The sequence below is a fragment of the Crocuta crocuta genome, unplaced genomic scaffold (assembly GCF_008692635.1).
Source record: "Crocuta crocuta isolate KB4526 unplaced genomic scaffold, BGI_CrCroc_1.0 scaffold78, whole genome shotgun sequence".
Classification (NCBI taxonomy): domain Eukaryota; kingdom Metazoa; phylum Chordata; class Mammalia; order Carnivora; family Hyaenidae; genus Crocuta; species Crocuta crocuta.
In genome coordinates this window covers 3,682,601-3,698,190 of record NW_027532617.1, presented here as the reverse complement: position 1 = coordinate 3,698,190, position 15,590 = coordinate 3,682,601, and the positions used below count along the sequence as shown (strand labels likewise).

The window sequence follows — 15,590 nt, the reverse complement described above, 5'->3', positions numbered from 1 at the left end:
CAGATTATCTAGGCCCTACAAGGCCACTTTTCTTTTGCTTGGCTTCCCTGAGCATATAGTCTCTGATAATGATAATGGATTTCTAGCTTAAGGTGCAAACAATGGGATACCTTGGTCTCCATGGGGGACTTCCATCCCGCCGACCTTTTCCTGAAGACTCAAATTGGTGGAAGATCAAGATGGCTATTAAACAGCAAGGGTGTTTCTCTATTTACCCCCTGGGGACTGAGCATGGGTTTTTTTGTCTACAAAGATCTTGAAGATAATGACCATTAATTTAAGGTCTCTAGTTCAACATTTTCCTTAAGATGACTTTGTCACTTGGCCCTGAGTAGCCCTGCAGAATGGATATGACAGTAAGACCTTGGATTGCAAGTAACTTGTGTGAATGTTCTGCAAGACAAGCAAATATTTCTAGTAAATTTTAACCTGATGAACAAGTGGATGCCTTGTAACATGAGTAGTATGTGCTGCCGAATGTCATATGATCACAACTGAGCCAATAATTCTCTCTCTCCCTCTTACTGCAGGATTGTGGGTGATCATCTCCCATGCTCAGATGCTTGGTTTCAGGTCACAGTGTTTGGAAGAAATCAGTGATTTTTCAAAATGTTGGAAAGTGCCCACAAGTGGCACTAATGTATTTTTGTCACTTCAAAGCACCTATGGACAGTTATTTGCTTTTCCATATAAGTGTAAGGTTAGGAATGTTTTCCTTCATTCTAGGTCAGGCTGCCTGCAGATATAGACCCTTTTCCCTGCTACTTTATTGCCAGTTACATTAAATACAGTATATGACAAGAGTTTACTAATACTGTACTGTAGTCAATATCTGTGCAAGCATATACAATGGTCCCCATGCAGAAATAGATTCTATTGAGCCAGTGATTCCATTAGTGATAGTGAAAGCTGTCCTACACAATAACCCTCCTCTCTGTTGTCTCCCTCACACCAGCCATAAAGGTTTTCAAAGGTAAGTGGAGGAAAATTTGTTTATTGTTCTTTATATTTTTCATTTTATTATTTTGTATTATATTATAGTATGGTAATCACTTTTTTATGAATATTTTTGGGTTGTAAAATGAATCATCTGAGTTTCCATCATTTCTTATGGGGAAATTCACTTTGATATACAAGCGCTTTGGATTACAAGCATGTTTCTGGAAGAAATTATGCTCACAAACCACGGTTTTACTGTATATAAATAAACATTATACTAAACCACAAAAGAGATCCAAGCCAAAAGATTTACACAAAGGTTTCCTTATCCACAATAGGAAAGAGCTACCCAAGTTGCAGTTGATAGGGAATAATTTTCCCAACTGATAGGATATGAATATTTTCTATCTGGGAGCTCCGATTTGGGGGAAGGAGAATTAGGTATCTAACTTCCACTCTCTTTGTTCCACAGGGTAGCTTGTGTTGACTCCCATGTCACCAAACTCATTGGTGTATCTGTACAGGCAGTTGCCAGCACCATGAATTTGATGAGCTATCAGATATGTCACCCCCTGCCTAATCCTACAGATAAACATCTGATTGCTGTACTCCTGAATATCACAAATGGACATTTCTCTAATCACGTACCTTTCTGGTATCTTGGGGACCAGAGCCTTATTAGCTGGATTCGATGCATTGCTGCATTTGAACTCTGATACTGCAGAACAAAATGCTTCCCACTTCTGTCAAATATTCTGGCAACTGAAATATCTGGAGGAGGGGGGATGGGATCCATCACTGGGGCCATTTTATTTACAGTGGTGCTACTGCTATGCATAGATGTAGTTATTCTCTCACTGCTTAGGTCATCCAACTAGAAAAGTTGTATGAAGCCTGTCCTTGACCCTGACTGAGGTCATTAGTTGTACTACCTCAGCTTTGGAGGAGCCTATGTGCCTTGGCCTTGGTAGTGCTGGACAATTGCACAGGCCTCTACTTCCTGTTGGCCAGCCAGGGAGGAGTGTCACTGATAAAATCTTGTGTTGCCCTTGAATCAAGGAAACTGGCAAAGTATAACAGTATCTTATGAGACTTTGAGAGGCTTCCTGGATCTCTAGAGTACACCCGACTGGGCAATAGGCATCTTTTTCTGATTTGGAAATGTTGGGGGCCCATCACTGTATTCACTACTACTGGTAGCCTTGATCATCCTTCTTGGGGTAACTGTGACTATGGCTCTGGTCTGCTGTTGCCTCAGCTAGATTAACACGTTATAGTCACAGCCCCTCGGTGATCAAATCATTTGAATCCATGACAAGGTAGCTGATGCTACTCTCTCAGGTCCTGATGGATCAAGAGATAAAGTTGAGGAGTTCAGCTCCAGGCCAAATTTCTAGGTATGATTTTTTTGGCCTAACCCCAGGCAATTTTAAGGTTTTTCTTGGCAGTCTCATGGGGAGACACTGCTCTCCCCACATCAGATCTGGTGCACAACCAGTACATTATAATTTTCTGGAGAGAGCTGCAGCTGAGAATTTATGCACTTCTGGATTATCCATGTTCATATGCATACCTGTATTCCTAGTAGAGGTGCCGCTACTGAGACTTCCTTATTAGGGGTCTTGGCTGAAGTACTTTTCTCCTTTTGACTGAGTACCTTTCCCTTCCTAGCCAGTCCATGGGTCTTTAAAAAGGCTGGTGGAACCTTTTGTTCAGGACTCCTTGGCAGTAATATGATTGCCACCATCTGCTTGTATCTGACTTTATCTAGTGCTGACTTGTGGGGGAAAAAGAGAACACTGGAGAGCTGGCACTCCTTTTTGCCTCCTGCTTGCACTGTTATGGTAAATGAATAATGGTTTGATTAACACTTTCAGTATGGATAATTGCCCTAATTGAATACCTCAACAACTGCCTGCATAACTTCCTCTATCCTCCCTTTAGAATGACAATGTTTCCTTCCCTCACAAGGCAACATATGCCCTCTTCAAGATATATCCCATATTCTCTCCTGACTATGTCCTACGGCTAGGGTTAAGTTGCAGCATCACCCAGCTGGGGAGGTGATGGTCCTGATGAGGGGACAGAGGGACTGTATGTACCAGGGTATCTGTGAGAACTAGCCAGCATGTACCAGCAGGAGCTGGAGGAATACGTGTGGGACTGGATTTGAAGTTGCTAGATCAAAGTGGCTGAAAGATGAATTTGGATAGAAAATAATTTATTGCCTTGAAAGCATTCTCCTGACATACATAATGCAACACTCTGGCAAGAGCCCCAGATCATGTAAATTTGCTACTGGCACAGCTTCTAGAGCATGCAATAAGCAAAGACCAACATTTGGAAAGTTGTAAAGTCATAGAGGAAAGCAGAGGAAGGGATTGGCATGGAGGAAAGTGGAGGAAGGAGTTTAAGGCCTTGGGGAAGTGAATGTGTTGGGATAGACACTGTGTGTGGCCAGAAGACCTTCCAGATTATTACATTTCAATAGAAGGCTAAGAAGACATAGAATTTACCAAGACTGTGTAAAGAATTGGCTGATGAAAGAGGCACAAGTCTCACTACACTTGGGCAGTGGTGGCTCTCTTCTTTAGATATGGGCTGGTGGAAGTACGGGCTCTGACCTGGACTTGGATCACTGAGAGAATGTAAAGGACAGGCCTCTGTCACAGTAGAAACCAAGTATTGGGACTTAACTGCCAAAAGTCAGGGGTCTGTAAGAATTGCAATGAGCATTGGGGTTAAAGTGGCAGCTGAGGGGCTGATATTCAAAAAGTTATGAAAATGGCTAACAGAATGTAACTTTCCTACAGCAGACTAGATGGGAAGTTGTAAGGGTCTTACTTAGCTTGTATTAGCAGAAGAAATCAAGGATAGATTGCTTGGAGGTTGAGGATTGTCGCCCAAATAGAAAATCAAACTGCCAAGGCCAATATCCAACCCTGGGTCAGCTTTCATTGACTGAAGATGTCTTGTCCCTAGGGGAAACGACTCTGCAGTGCCATGGCAACCATACACAGTGATGTCTTTCCCAGTGTTCCTCAAAGGAACCTATGGCATTTTATCAGCTAATAGATCTCTGGGGAAAGGGAATATCTAAACATTTTAAGGATTGTAGTAAACAGGGTCTGACTTAATATTTGATATTTGAAGAGCTGAAGCAACATCCTGACCTTCTTGTTAGAGTGAAGGCATATAAAATATAGGTGATGAATAAACTTCAGAAAGTTAAGGCTTATAGTGGATCCAATAGGTCTATTCACATACCAAGGTTATAACTCCTTCTATCTCCAAGTGTATAATCTCCTACTTGTTATCTCCTCTGTCCCCAAATGCATAATTAGGGGACATACATACTTTGCAGCACAACCCTTCCATTGGGTCCTGAGTCTCTAAAATTCTCTTCTTACACAAGCACAGATAATAAATAAAAAATGATACTGCACTCAGGAGTGGGGATGGGGTAGGGAGTGGGAATAGTAGGTGGGAGTAGCTCCTGGGGGGGCTACTTTTGAGGAGCTAAAGCATTTAATGATGACTGTCCCCAAGATATCCAGACTGTCCCCTACAGAAGCAGAATAGACCTTGGAAAGTAAGTGCAGACTACCACCAAGCTCAACTATATAATAGCCACATATTTCAGTGACTGTGCCACATATGGAATCTTTGCCAGAGCAGATAAAGATGACTTCAAACTCCACGTCAGCATCTGCTTGTAGGGAAGCCAAACTGGCACAGGGAGGGATTTCAGAATATGGTGATTTTTATTCTCACTTCAAAGGGAAAATCAAAGTGGGTACAGTTGAGAGAAAGGAAGGAAGGAAGGAAGGAAGGAAGGAAGGAAGAAAGAAAGAGAAAGGAAGGAAGAAAAGTAAGTATGTTTCTCAATCTTTTTCTCTGGCCATCATGTCATTTTGTTTTTAGATATTAGAAAAAATCCACTCTCAAACATATACACATACATACAGGTAAACCAACAGACTTTCTATTACAAGTATTCATGTCCAGCCCTAGCTTCTGGGCATCATTATTTATGAGATGCAGTATGCATGATGTATCAATACTAACCTGTGAGAAAAACATGAATCCTAAACAATTTCTAGAATACTGAGTGAATCCTACTTTCTTTCAACATTTTTTCTTAGACTTAACTACATGTGTATCACATTATCATCTGAATATATTTTCTTTATAATGTTAAGGAAAAAAGTTAAGGTGCTCTCTGTGGTCAAGGTGCCAAAGAAAAACTGAACATTTAGAGGCTTTTGGTGGGGACCAGAAGGGCATATATGTGTTAATCATAAAGGATTCTGACATCTGTCACTTATTCTATGAAAGAACATTTGGGCTATAAGCATAGTGGGCAACTTGTATTTCTTCATCCAGAAGCACCCTGCCACCACATTCTTTATCTAAAAAACTATGAAATTATTTCACCTTTGTAGAATGATTGGATTTTTACAAGTATGTGTCTGTTTCACTATTGATAACTTTAATTTGGTATGTTTTAGATAATGCTTTATTGAACTCTTTGTTTTCTTCTCTGCCAGTGACAGTAATCAGGGCGGTGGCACAGGTTTTTGTCAGGTGGTTCCCTGAACAAAGGTCCCTGAAGAAGGAGCATTTGGGGGTTGAAATCTCTCCATGAATCCTGACTTGATGTTGAATCAGTTTGAGGAAAGGGGTGCTCTTCTATGATTTATCTACTCACAGATGAAAACTTTTCCTAATTCCTACAAAGGGATTTTATACACTATTAGTGCTTTGCTCCTAATGTTGTTTCACATGTCAAATTGTTAATTGATATTTCTTTAAGAATAAAATATAAATTAGGGTTTGACAATTTCTACTCTACAATTTGAATACTTTTACATCAATGGGTGAAAGCGTATCAATTTGAAAAGGCATATTTTCTTAATCTTTTCTTCTTTGCAATATTTATATTTTATAAACTTACTTTTAAGTGAAATACTAGCTCTTAATTTCATAATTTCTTCCTTGGGAAATTTCCAGATTATTCTAGCTTTAGTCTTGGTAATAACAAAGTTTTACAAGTAATTTGCTCTTTTTTCTTGTGAATTAAGCTAAATATACACCCATTTTTGAAAACTTATGTGTTCTGAGCTTGAGGGAAGATAGTATCCACGTGCTTTTGACAAAAGGAAAAAGAAATATTTGTATATTAATAATAAAAGAACCTGACATTTGTCACTTTTTTGCTTCCCAAAGCCCTTAAACACCAAACCCACTATATAACTAGAATGTAAAGCTGCTTGAAAGCAAAGATTTTTACTTGTTAGTCCATAAAAGAGTGCTAGAACATAGTAGGTGATAAATAAATATTTACCATACAAATGAATAACATCATGCCTCAAACCTGAAAACAATTCTAACTTTTAGAAATCATGTTTTCATGACCATTTCTGGTTTTTCATATAAAGACAACCACAAGGGGCTCCTGGGTGGCTCAGTTGGTTAAGCAGCCTACTTTGGCTCAGGTCATGATTTTGAGGTCTGTGGGTTCAAGTACTGTGTTGGGCTCTGTGCTGACGGCTCAGAGCCTGAAGCCTGATTCAAATTCTGTGTCTCTCTCTCTCTCTGCCTCCCCCTTCATCCCCCCACCCCTGCTCACTCTCTCTCTCTCTCAAAATAATAAACATTAAAAAATAACAGACTCAATGAAGCTTTCCCTACCTATCAAGGGGTCTAGGCAGTGCACAACAGCATCCATCCACAGGAATGCTATGAAGAGAAAATTTAATTATATGTAATAATGTGTGTTCCAGGTGCTATATACAGTAGTACCTATAATAATGTATGGGCCATTATAAGTTTTTTTTTAATGTTTATTTATTTTTGAGAGACAGAGACAGAGCATGAGCAGGGGAGGGGCAGAGAGAGAGGGAGACACAGAATTCGAAACAGGCTCCAGGCTCTGGGCTGTCAGCACAGAGCCCAACGCGGGGCTGGAACCCACGAACTGTGAGATCATGACCTGAGCCAAAGTCAGATGCTCAACTGACTGAGCCACTCAGGCGCTCCTATAAGTTTTTAATATATATTAAAATATGTACAGTAAAGTAATAATTTCTATTTCATGTAACATAATTAAACTTATACCTCATTTCCTCTTCCCTTTTTTATTGTAATAACTGTTCATATCCATTTAAGTATCATTAAACAAAATGAGCAAATATTTTTTTCTATATCTTATGTCATACTTTTTCCATATTACCCATTGTTTTGGATGCTTTTCAGCATTTATTCATCAAACAAGTCAGAAGAGTAGAATGGATTACAGATAGTCTCTGACTTATGATGGTTCAGATTATGCTTTTTTGATTTTTCATGGTATGAAAGTATATGCATTGGGTAGAAATTGTACATTGAATTTTGATATTTTCCTCGACTAGCAATATATGGTCTAACACTCTCTCCTGATGCGGGGCAGTGGCAGCAAGCTGCAGCTCTCAGTCAGTCGGGGAAACAATTGATATGGTTAAAACCATTCTGTTCTTCACTTCCTGTAAGTATTCAGTAACTTATGTAAGAAATTCAATGTTTCATTGTAAAATAGGCTTTGATGGTTTTGCCCAACTGTCGGCTAATGTAAGAGTTCTGAGCACATTTAAGATAAGTTAGGCTAAGCTACAGTGTTCAGTAGGCTAAGTGTCTTAAATGCCTTTTATACCTATAATATTTTCAACTGGTGATGGGTTTATTGGAGTGTAAGTCTATCATAAGTTAAGGAAGATCTATACTTTTTTAAAAAATTTATTTATTTATTTTGAAGGAGAGAGAGAGCGAGCGAGCATGACCTGGGGAGGGACAGAGAAAAAGGGAGAGATAGAATCACAAGCAGACTCTGAGCCATCAGTGTAGAGCCCAATGTGGGGGTCAAACTCATGAAATGTGAGATCATGACCTGGGCTGAGATCAAGAACGCTTGAACGCTTAACCTACAGAGCCACCTGGGTGCCCCAAGATATATACTTTTAATCATCTCTTAATGGAAACAGATTTATAAATTGGTACATTTGAAACAAATTCCTTTGCTATTTTTTTGTTAGAAAATTACATGCTATGATTCCTTTACATTATTTCCAGTTAGCATTACTTAGATTCAAACCTCAACACTATAAAAATAACCAATCAATAACTGTATTAATGACGAATAATTGAGTTAGATGACCTACCTTCAGGAGTTCAAACTAGTGTTGAAGTCAGAAACATTATGTATAATCATGAGACTGTCCAATTTTTACATGGGGGGATCGCTTCTCGGCCTTTTGGCTAAGATCAAGTGCAATTTTTACATGGGGGAATATGGATGGTGTACTGGCTATATATTCTGGCTATTATCAGCATATATACAGATTTCTATAAATCTGTGTGTCAACATCATGTTAAATATCAAAACATATTTAATGAATTTTAGTGACTTCTGTCACATTAATATTAATAATCGATCATGTTTAAATCTTGACAGTAAAGGATTGCTTAAGATATTGACACCCAAATTAAATGGTGACGGTTTTATCTTGTCCAGAAATAGAAACTGATTTGAAAATGTATTGCAGACTGGACACTTCTTCCTCCTTGATCTGTTATGAAAAGGAGGTACTACAGCACCAGAAATTGAAGCCCATTAAGAAAAGGAACAAGATTCAGTCTCTCAAATGAAGTAACAACTAAACAGAAGCAGATTTGGATGTTTAAAAGAACATGAATATATACAAAGGGAAAATTATGCCCCAACTCTAGAAAATATTATTTTCTAAACCAGTCCAGTCTTCTGCTATGACCTAATATGAAAAAGGCATGTATGTATTTCAATAAGCTGCTTTGACTGTGCATGTTGCTTTCAATGAAATCCCAATTTCAATCTTACGGCACTGTTCTGTTTTTAAGATTGAGATCTATAATAACATTTGTCTTTCTTTTTCTTATGAAAAAAACCATTCAATGGTTTAATTTACAGGAATATTCTTTTCCCAAAACTTAATGAAAACTCTCATTCATGGCTGTTGGGTAATACAAACTAGTACAGCTACTTTGGAAGTTTGGAAAGCTATGGTTTGTCAGTTTCTTAAAAAAGCTAAACATATCATACATACAGTCCAATAGTCATGCTCGTAGCTATTTAGTCAACTGATTTGAAAACTTATACAAATAGCTTGCACAAAAAGGCTTATAGAACCTATATTCATAATCACCAAAACATGAATGCAACCAAGATGCCTTCAATAAGTGAGTGGATAAATAAATGTGATATAGCCAAACAATATGGTAAAATATAAAGAAATAAACTATCAACTTGTGCAAAAACATGGATGAATCTTAAAGGCATATTTCTAAGTGAAAGAAGTCAATCAACAGAAGTTATATACCTGTATGCCATTTGGGAAGTGACAAAACTATAGAGATGATATATAGATCAGTAGTTGCCAGGTGTTTTGGAAGAATGAAAGTTGAATAGGTAAAGCACGGAGAACATTTTTAAAAAAAATGCTTTTCCATGTAGTATTCCATTGTATAGATAAACCACATTTTCTTGATCCATCAGTTGATGGAATACGACATGAGAAAGAATGAAATCTGGCCATGAGTAGCAACATGGATGGAACTTGAGGGTGTTATGCTGAGTGAAATAAGTTAGGCAGAGGACAGATACCATATGTTGGCATGTATAGGTGGATTAGGAGGAACTTAATGGATGACCATGGGGGAGGAGAAGGGGAAAAATAGTGGGGGAAAGGGAGGGAGGCAAACCATGAGAGACTCTTGAATGCTGAGAACAAACTGAGGGGTGATGAGGATGGGGGATAGGGGAAGGGGGGTGATGGGCATAGAGGAGGGCACTTGTTGGGATGAGCACTGGGTGTTATATGGAAACCAACTTGACAATAAACTATTCAAAAAAAGTAAAAAAAATAAAAGAATGCTTTAAATAGCCTGTATGATTCTGTATTGTGAATAAATGTCTTACATGACACTATGCATTTGTCAAAGCCCATAGACTTTTATAGCACAAAGAGCAAATCTTAATGTAAGCAAGTAATCATGTAGCAATACATCTATATCTGTAATATAGAGATTGACTATAAGGGATTGGCTCACATGATTATAGAGGCTGAGAAGTCACAAGATCTATAGTTCATAAGCTGGAGACTTGGAGACCCAAAAGAGTTGATGTGTAGTTCTGGCAGTTTTGAGATCCAAGAAGAGCCATGTTTCAGTTTGAGTCCACAAGGCTGCAAAATACCAATATTTCAGTTCAGGCACGAAGGCAGGAGGAATTCTACCTTAGTCTTTTTGTTCTATTCATGTCTTCAGTTGATTGGATGAGGACCACTGACACTGGGAAGGGCAATATGCTTCCCTCAGTAGATCAATTCAAATGTTAATCTCATATAGAAATGTTCTCACAGACACATTCAGAGTAATATTTGGCTAATTGTCTAGACATTCTGTGGTCCAGACAAGTTGACATGTAAAATAACCATCACATAGACACAACAAAAGAATCTAATTACATTACAAATGTATGAAATAACTTCGTTAAGTGAGTAGAGGCAAAATTTGCTGATCTAAGTAGCTTTGGAAATGAGTAGAGACTATAAGACTATGGGAAAAAGAGCTGAACATAAGCACCATGCTCTGGCTAATAAGATTTTTTTTTCCCATGGAGGTACAAGTTATTAATTCTAAAACTACTGACATACCTATTGGACTTGAATACCTATGTGTTGCAGATAGAGGATGGTGGGTATGTATTTTGTTCAGTGTTGCCATTCAACTTATTACAGGTAGGTTCCAGAAATAGCCCCATTTTACAAAGAAAGGAAGTCAATCCATTTGAAAATTGTAGTAAGATTGCCCGGATCCAGGTTAAATATTTGTAGTCACACTTTTCCTGGCTGAGTAGTATTTAGCTGTGCAGATGCATTCAGTGAAAAAGCAGATGAATTCATTACAATTTGGGTTGAGATCTAGATGAGTGGCACAGAAAGACAGATGAGCAGAAAAGGAAAATAATGAGCTACAAAATAATTTTAAAGTATTTTTTATATTTTAGTTGAAAATCAGTATATCTCCCTTCTGATTTATACATGTCTTTGAAATGTCCTTCCATTCCATGTGTTTTGATTGTAGGGAAATCACAGAGCAAATTGAAATTTTACTTTTTTAAAAATTAGATTCTAGTTGGCACTGTTTGATAATTGAGAGATCATTTTTAAATTTTGGTTAATTTTTACTTTTTTTAAAAATGAAAACTATACTTCAGCTGTACCTATTTGAAATAAAAATGAATATATTAAAGTATTGCTCTGCCTGGCTAATAATAAACTTTAAGCCTTTGAATATTATTTGTAAGGTCTGTGATTGCAAAACTTTTTACCTTTGGCTTGAATGTATTTTAGTATTTTTAATTTAACTATCCTACTTTGAATTGATTTGAATAAAACTGTATAAAATATCATGACAGCAATTTACATGAAAATAAAGAATATTAAAATACAGTTAAAACAGAGGTAAAATATTATGGCCTATGCAGTAACTCAGGGAATACTTAATTTTAAACCCCATATAATGTGTACATATATTGCTAGATATAACAAGAGTTGAAATTTTGCTCTTGTCAGTGAACCAGATGGTGGGCCATTTTTCTTTCATGAGGCAAAGTTAAGAAGCAAAGCTGTCACAAAATGTTTCATCAGCCCATCAAACCATAGACTCAAGAGTGAAAATTTTCATTATGCATAATGCAAGACACCTAACCATTCTTATTTCATTGAATTTCAATAGATATCCAATTCAGAGAGAAATAATTCAGAATATTATGTGATTTTCCTATGGCTCTCGAGGATGCCAATATCAATTCAAGGCAATAATCATATTATGAGTTGGTAATATATTGTGCATGTTTATATGAAAGATTTTCATTGCAGAATGCACCCATAAAGTAGGTTTTCAACAAATCTGTCTTAAAAAATTTCCTCTATGACTATTAAATGAAATGTTCTTAAAAATTCTGCAAGCTATCATGTACTAATACTTCTGACCCTTTTAAAGATCAATCATATTTTCTACCTCCTTTAAAAACCAACCATATTGTCAACTATATTTTGTATGTATTGATATGTTATAGTTAATTGCTGAGCAAAGATGAGAGCTATTTGTGGCCAGTGTACATTTCAAGTAAGAGGAACACAATGTTTGTTGTGATGAAGGAAAAATTAAAAAGGTAGGAAAATATTTATGAGATAAGCTGAAAAACCTTCTAAAGTTATTGGTTGGAATTCATGCTTAATGTGGATAGGAAACTTGGCTATCTTTCTCACCATTGGGTCCTTAAGCTTTCGCCAAAGTTGGGCATATACAATGGTCTTTAAGCCACTTATGGATTAAAAATATAGCTAAGTTGAACATCAAAGAGTTATTATAAAAATCTTAGTTATTTAAAAATTTGGAAAAATGAATATTAAAAGCATATATCTGAATATTCATAACCTAGACCCTTAATTAATAAGTTTATTTATTGTCTCTATCCATGGTTAAGTATGATCTAATTCCAAACTTTCTTCCCTACATACATTACATACTCATTGCTTAATATGTCTAATATTTTTCAATTATAGATGTTACTTGCTTTCAAGTCATTATTATTTTTTCCACTAAGGTTTTGTAAATTCTCTTTAGAGGATTGTAAGTGTACACTGTAGACAGAACATAGGCCATTCAACATTTTTCCAGCTGTCATAAAGGATTATTACCGCATCCCATTTACTTTTAAACATTAGTGTGCCTTCATTACCATGGTTTACATTATTTCATCTATCTCAATAACTCATAGAATTACACCTTATAATTTTACAAAGTATGCAATTTGAGAGGCTAGTTTGTGCCAGACATTGTCTTAGGCACTTTGTATACATTGTCTTTAATTCCTACAGATTAAGTGCAATAATCCTTACAAATACAAAAATAATTATTTCTGCATATATATTACTTTGCATATAAAGTAATATGCACTTTTTTTTGGCTGAAATACTGCTCATATTTATTAAAAAGGTAGGACATAATGCATCTGTAGGGATCCAGTTCCACAGTTCTCAAAACACTAGCTATAAATCACCCTTAGACTTGTCATTCCCTTGGGTGGAAGCAAAAGTGCTTTAATGAAATGACCCCAGAAAGAATAAACCATTGTACCATACTATAAAGAATATAGCTAATCAAGGAACAATCAATGAAGCAAAAGCTGCCCTTCCATCCAGAGCCATTGTCTATTGGCTCATAGACAATAAGGATGCTTCCTCAGACCCCCTAACTAGTAAGTGATGGAACCAGAACCTGTGTTTGTTGCCTGAGATGGGAGTCTTTTAACAACTACTGTGTTCCACTTTTGCTCCAGGTGGTGATTTTGGCTACTTCTTATAAGCCTTAAGTTGAATATCTCTGAAAGCTGTACCCATTTTAGGAACATCTCTGAAGTAGAAGACTGGCTGGTCATCCTCCATCTGGGTTTGGGTATCTTCTAAAGCAAGAACTTTCGGCACAGTCTGTTCTTTCTACAGGGGAATTACTCCTACTAGGGATTTGCCAATGGTCATTTGGCTTTCTTAGCTTTCTAACATGCTTGCTGCCTTTCTCCTTGTGGCAGGCCGGATCTGTGAACCACAAGTAGCTCCATGATAGTCCTTAATGTATAAATATTGTAATTAGTTTGGGTTTTAATTATATGGTGGCTAAGACCAGAAACAGGAGGAACGGAGAGAGGGAGAGACAGATCGATTGATAGATATAATGAGGCAAGGCACGTTGAATATAAAAAATACTTCATCTATCAAATCTTTTTTTTTTTTTAGGCTTATTTATTTTTGAGAGAAAGAGCAAGTGTGCACATGTGAGCGGGAGAGGGGCAGAGAGCGAGAGAGAGGGAAAATCCCAAGCAGACACCACAGTCTGCGCAGAGCACAAAGTGGGGCTCAAACCTACGATTGGTGAGATTATGATCTGAGTGGAAATCAGAAGTCAGACACTTAACTGAGCCATCTGGTGCCCATCAAAACTTTTTATTCCCAAAGACGTTATAAGAGACACAAAATTTTTTTTGTACATTTATTTTGATTTTCAGTAATCTGAAATATTACACACGCTTGTGGTAATTAATAAAAAATAGAACCATAAAGGTAACAGGAACATTTAAGTAGTAGCTTCCAAGTGGCCCCTAATGCCAAGCTAGATCTCAGAGTCTGCTTATACCTCATGATTCAAGAAAGGCCATCATCAGATGGAGAAAAGCAATTGATAACAAATGGTTTGCATAGTTGTAGTCAGCTCCTTGGAGACTTAAAAAAGTGTGTATGTGAGTACAATATACAATTCCACTGAAATTTCTCTGACCTTTATGCTAATTTTATATGTAATTATTCTCTACTTTTGTTAAGGACACTTGTTTGCAGAGAGCTCCAAAGTAAATCTTGGGTAGTACCAAAAAGGTTCAGAAAAGTGATTATCAGTAATGATGTTTCCCTTGGTTTTCTCACTTTTTATGTTCTCTGAAAGGTAAAATGTAGGAAGCAATTATTTATTTATGGTTTTGACTTGCTGGTGGACACTTTAATCCCACCAGACTGAAGTTGGAGTTAGAAGGAAAAACAAAGATTCTACTTACTACCTGTGGGGCATTTGATCTTGCAATACAACAGTTTCCTCATGTGTAAAATGGGGACAGAAATATTGATGTTTCCTTCACAGGTAGTGTAGGCAGCATAATATGATGGTCAAGCATAGACTTTTCAGCTGAACAGATCAAAAAAAGTCGTCATTCTTTCTAGATGTGTGAACTTAAAATTAATCCATTTGAGATCCAATTACCTTATCTAAGGAAATGGAGTTAATATAAACTTTCCTATATCAGTATTGGGAGGGTTAAATATGATGTTTGTAGAGTGCCCGGCCAACTGCCTTGCTATAAAATATCAACTAAATAAGCAGTAGTTGTTAAAACTCATGTTAATAATGTATGTCTTTATGAAGAGTAACATTTTATACAAGTATATAATATCTTAATCATATTTTTCATAATTAAAATTGCATAATTTGATTTATTAAAATGTTAAGGACTTCTAACTTGTATACAAACAAGGAGCTATAAAATTGGTTAGATATTTTGCAATGATGGTCCACTATGTAATTGATATACTGGTATTTCTGGATGAAGGAAAACTTCCAGATTTGTAGTCAAAACAAGAAAAAGGTTTTTTCTTGAAAATTTGGAAAAGTACAAAGAGGGGTCATAGGTAAAGACTGTCATACTACATTTTGATTTTAATAGTATGTCTTCTCAGGAATAATAACTTCAAAAGTTGTTGTGCAGATTTAATGAGATAACATATGTAAATGTCCACCATTTTCTTGCCATGTAATAACTACTTAATAGATGTATGTTGATTTCCCCTACAGTGTAAATTGCTTGATGGAAGGGATTATGACTTTTGTGTCTGCTTCTCACAACTAGTGCCTAGATAGAGTACATGCTTAATATGAGTTTCCCAAAAGTTACAGTTCATTCATTACTAAGTGGATTATAGTTGTTCGGGCAGGATCATTTATTTATTTTTTAAAAATTTATTCAGTCACTA

At 36.7% G+C, this 15,590-nt stretch overlaps 1 pseudogene; it reads right to left on the bottom strand.

The window, feature by feature from the left end:
- LOC144245169 (eukaryotic translation initiation factor 5 pseudogene) overlaps positions 1 to 1,777 on the bottom strand; it is an 87,318-nt pseudogene extending 85,541 nt beyond the window's left edge.
- Between the last annotated feature and the right edge of the window lie 13,813 nt (positions 1,778 to 15,590).